The sequence below is a fragment of the Silene latifolia genome, chromosome 6 (assembly GCF_048544455.1).
Source record: "Silene latifolia isolate original U9 population chromosome 6, ASM4854445v1, whole genome shotgun sequence".
In the NCBI taxonomy this organism is placed as follows: Eukaryota; Viridiplantae; Streptophyta; class Magnoliopsida; order Caryophyllales; family Caryophyllaceae; genus Silene; species Silene latifolia.
This window is the reverse complement of record NC_133531.1, coordinates 53279109-53284686: the sequence shown is the minus strand read 5'-3', so window position 1 is coordinate 53284686 and position 5578 is coordinate 53279109.

Sequence of the window (5578 nt, the reverse complement as noted above, 5' to 3'; positions counted from 1 at the left end):
CTAGATTACAACTAACTTAACTTCCGTCCTCATTAGGATAGTCTATTGTTCATAACAGGTCTGTTCATTCCAATCTCCCGATCTAGGATTGAATTTAACCAAATTAAAGGGGTTTAGAAGCGTGCACTCAACTAAACATATTACGGTTATATTTTAAAAAGATAGTTCTCATAATCAATCGTCTAGCCCTATTAACAACATTGCCAATTTCTCTGTCATGGCTCCCCTAATCCTAACATAGAGGGAATTAGCTACTCATGCTTTTAATGTAATCAACAACAATAACAATAAATATGCTAAAGAGAGACATAATAAAGGGATAATAAGGATGAAGCATAAACTAAAATAAAAGAACAATAATTAAGAGAAAACAAAGAATTAAATTAAGATTAAAGAGAAGGAAGAGATTACAAAGTTCAGATCCGGAAATAAAGAGGCAGAGGAAAAAGTTCCAGCAGTAATTAGAGTAAAGTAAAGTATGATAAGATGTAATTAAGTTGTTTTTTAACCTAATGACGACCTCCTTTATATAGGGAAGCGTTTTATTAACATAAATAAACCTAGACACGAAATAAGAATCCCGTGCAAATAAGCTAGTCACTCTATCTAGGCATTTCATCCCTCTGGATCGAGTGATTCTTCAGCAATTCTTCTCGATCGAGCTATTAGGGCTCTCGATCGAACATCTCCAATAAAGCATACTACGATCGAGTACAGAAACAAATCGATCGAACACCTTCAACTGCCAAATCTACTCGATCGACCACAAAATCTCTCGATCAAGCAGATATCCACTGAAACAGCATAGAACTCGTTTGGTTAGCTTCCAAGGACTTCCTTCACGCTTCCCGAGGTACGGTATTCTGCTCTAAATCTCCATCTCCTTAAAATGCATGCTAAGAGGAACGAAAAAGGTACGATTCCACTACTCTAAGGTCCATTCCTGCAAATGAGACAAAACGAACAAAAGTAGCTAATTCGGGGGCATATTGCAATACAAAGCAATGAATATAACATAGAAATGCGTGCAATAAGAGGCTAAAAAGACTATATAAATTACACGTATCAAATCTCCCTAAACCAAACCTTTACTCGTCCTCAAGTAAACTAAATGCAAACTAATGGAACGGAAATGAAAACTCAGAGCTGGCTATAACTTGTCCACTTAAACCATTTAATGCAATCAAAACTGACAATTATAGTTACAACAGTCAAGCGCAAACGAGTTGTATGATGTCTATAAATAAGCTGAACTGTCGACCTTGCATGACCTTTAAAATCGGACTTTCACAGGTCACTCTTCTCTCATGAAGCAAAGGGTGAGTATAAATGTGTAAGAGAAGAAGAGAAATCAGTCACTCGCCTAAACTACGACCCACATAAACATGCATGCAACAAAAATGATAGACGATTCTAGTCACCATACATACATTCCAACCAAACAGTGTCCGTCACAGCCGAGGGCTTAAAATAGTTATGGGAAAGTGAGGCTACAGGAAAGAAAAGGAAAAACGATTATGGATAAAGTGGAGGTAAAGCGTCAAGCTAGCACCTAAACAGAACCATACTAAGCAAATCCAATTCTCAACTGATTATGGAATCAAACACAAGTGCCCTTCTTTGACACAAACTCACTAACCAAAACAAAATCTCCTCAAAAATATATAAATAAAGCGGAGGAGCAAGACCGTCACAAACTTTCCTTTTTTACACGGTCTATTCTTTTTCTTTTTCTACTATTTTTTCTTTTTCATGCTTTTTTCATTTTCCTGCCCACATTTTTTTCCTTTTTTTTTCATTTTTTCACAACTTTTTCTTCTTTTTCAATTCAACATATCCTCCTTTCTTTTCTTTTCTACCAACTCCATACGAAATCGAACGAGCCAACTCGCATCAATGAGAAATATACCACAAGAATACACTAAACTAGCTTGACAGGCAGGCTTAATTTGGGTGTAGTTAATGGGTCAAAAGGCTAAATTTGGCTAATGTGAAGCTAAATGGGTGAAAATGAAAGAAATGGAAAAATTGCAAGCACCTCCCTGCATGTGACACCGACCACAAACCCGAATGTATGCAAGCAAAAAGCAATCAAACTTCATAAAGTGCAAAGTGATGAACATGTTATGCAAGGAGTATACTACTCTCAAATTCCTACATGAACTGGTCAAGTAGTTTGCCAATTTTTCAGGTCAAGTCTATATGTTCAGCTGTGTTTTTCACACTAACTCGTAGACTATGCGCATGACAAAGCTAATAACTGCCAATCTGATGCAAGGCTTATGTGAAATGACAAGTTACTGTGCAAAATCATCATGGATACCGTTCCGACTCGACCTATATGCAAAATGAAACGTGATATTTTGTTTTTTTTCGAAATTATCTATATTTTTTCTTTGATTTTTGTGATGATTTTTTCAAATTAAAAACAAATGCAAGCAAGAAAATAAACGTGAATGCAAAACAAATGCAAATTCAGACTCAAAGGATGCAATACCCTCCCCAAACCAAAACGGACAACGCCCTCGTTTTCCTCCAGCATACACCAGCAGTATATATACGGAGGAACGGGATAAAACAGCCAATAAATGAATGAAACAATAAATAAATAAAGGAGATGAAAAATAAATAAAGCAAAAATACTTACAAAAGAATCAAAATTCCCTAAACCAGCCAGAAAACTGGGGAAGTGAGTAAACCAGTAGCTACTCGTCAGCCTCCTCCTCGTCAACCACCGTGTAGTCAGGATCCTGCTCCTGCTCCCGACTCCTCCTCTCGTTAGCTTTAGCTCTCTGTCCTCCTGCTCGGCCGTGTCCGCCTCGCTCTCTGGTTGTAGGTACCCTCCGCCCAGAACCGGTAGAAAGAAGGGTTTGGCCAGCCGTCTGGAACAGGGCGTCCTCTCCGCATATGGTACTCGTATAGAGGAAACAAGGCAAGTGCCTTGTCCCGCTCCATACGAGCCTGCCTGGTGCACATCTCAAGAAGAAGACCGTCACGATGCCCTTGGTCCATGACCTCGGACGCCAAAAAGGGTGGAGGAGGAACAAAATTAACCGGCAAGCCCGGCTGTTGAACAGAAGGAGTAGGGATAGGGGTCGGTGTAGGCGTGGGCGTGGACGTGGACGTCTGCCCAGCCCGAGTCGATGTGGACCCCTCTCCAGTCGCAGGTCACATCTGCTTCTTAGGAGCGGAAGATGTGGGAGAAGCGAGTGTAAGGTGGTAGTAAAGTAGAGGTGGAGGCAACCTACCCGTCACAGTGGTCAAAGGTATAAGACGGGGCAGGTCGGGAAACGGTAAGGTCACGGACTCGGAACCACAGATCTTCCAAGTCCGCTGATCCCTAGCTAACCAAAACAACGCCAACATAGCCCTAACATCTAAGTCCGCTTCCCTATCAATATGTGTCAAGCCTCTGGGGAAGTCAGTGAAGAGAGAACGGGCGAGAAAAGAGGCTATGCCTCCACATGAAATCGTGCCCGTCGTCTTCTTCCCGACATCGTTAAAATGTTGAGCTGTCAAGTAGGCGCAATGTTAAGAACAAAGGGGACAGCGCTATCAATGTTCAGATAGCCCCCTAAAATAGACAACTCAACGTTGTTAATGTTGTTAGGCTCTTTTCGGCCGACGATCGTCCCTCCAATGAGACGAAGAAAGTAACGGGGTGGGGGAAGATAGATGTGAGCCAACTTCCGCTGGTCAAAGGGAGTTTGTGCCAAAATGGGCCAAAGTAAGCGTAGGACCTTCCGAGGAGGGTCCTGATGGCCCTGAGAAGACAAACCTAACCACCACCCAAACTCAGTTAAGGTCCAAGTGGTGGTCTGGTTAAACAGTCAAAAGGAGACACAATAGCTCTCCTGGTCAGTGTCGTAAGCACCAGCTGAAAAGCTAAAAGAGCTAAAAAACTCAAGGGTCAGCTGCTCATAAGTCAAAGCACTCATAGTGGTCAACCCACTCATCCCCGTCTCGTTTAACAATTCAGCAACTGGCTCATAAATCCCCAATCTCTCAAGTGAAGTCCGACACAAAAACTTAGTGGAAGTGATGTCACAGCGCATTAAAGATTTAAAACGTTTACGATGAATAGAATTCACGAAACGTACATCAGGAAAATCGGGAAGTGGGGCAAGAGAATCACCGCCTACAAACCGGGCAGTAGTGTGTGCAGCAGGCATAGGAGCTCTCCCTTGTCCCATCCTCGTCCAGCAGCATCCAAAGCAGAAGTGGCCAGTCCAAGAGCGCAGCCTGTGACTGGTCGAGGTACTAAAGCAGATGAGAAAGCAGTTGTGGCAGCGGGTGGCGACGCAGCCAGGTTCGACACCGTGGAAGGGACAGTAGCTGCAGTTACAGTAGTAGCAGAAACAGAACTAGTGACGGTGGTAGCAGGGACCACCATCTAAGAAAAAGACGGACTAGCGGTCGAACTAGAAGAGGGCAAAGTACTAATATCCATCCTATGATGCAAATAAGTCCCTATATCAGTCAATTAAACAAGGATAACACGATTTCTCCAAATTAATCAAAAATTTCGAAACCCTAAGCCCTAATTAAGGTCGAATACAATAAAATTAAACAATAAAAAGCAAGGGGAAAGATTTACTTGATAATTACCCGTAATAAGAAGCAAAAGAATCGAAAAAAAAACGCAGCAAAATAGTTCGATTAAAACCCGACTTTCTCAAACCCTAAAACCCTAATTAAACCTTAATGAGCACGAATTTGAAGGGGAAAGGAGAGGGCTTTTGTCGAAATCCAAGCAAGAAATGCAATGTGGGTGGTTAATTTGGTAAAGGGGAAGAAAAATGGAGGTTTTGGGCAGTTTTTGACGGTTTATCGCATAAACAAAGGAAGAGGGAAAGTTAGAATGAAAAATAGAAAGGAAGAAAGGACTCCCTGCGTATGTATAAGCAACAGTTACTCGATAAAGTGATTTGAAACCTCTCGATCGAGAACTTCCTCCTTCATTCTGCTCGATCGAGTAAGATACCTCTCGATCGAGAACTTCCCATTTTGGACCATTCGATCGAGGACTGAAACCTGTTCGATCGAGAACTTTTTCTGGGCAATTCTCTTGATCGAGTACAAAAAGTGCTCGATCGAGTTGTTTTCCTTTGGCACGCATCCGAATGCAGCGTATCCTCCCCAAACTTGCATAAAAACACTGAAAAAAGCTTCCCGCAAATACCAAATTCACAAATACGCAGTCTATATCTGGTCTTATGCTAAAACTACCTACGCTATTGTCTAAAAGTCTAAACGCAAGCAAAAGTGTCTGACGGAAATTCAAATTACAAAGTTTTAGAACGGGACATTTTCCGCTTATCTTCCAAAACACTGTAACAGCCCAAAAGATGGCTTCTGATAGGAGGAGGTCCCTTCAACATCGCGGACCGTCCTCTTGGATCGCCATGAGCTTGAACTTGATCTGATTGGAGAAGAATAGTTCGCGTCCACATACGCCTTCACTTTCTTCCTCCCTTTGTCATTCTTTTTGGCAGTGTCACTAGCGTCATTCCCATCACTTAGCTTGACTTTTACTGTACTTTGACCAACGAAATCTCCAATATCCACCTTGTTTGTA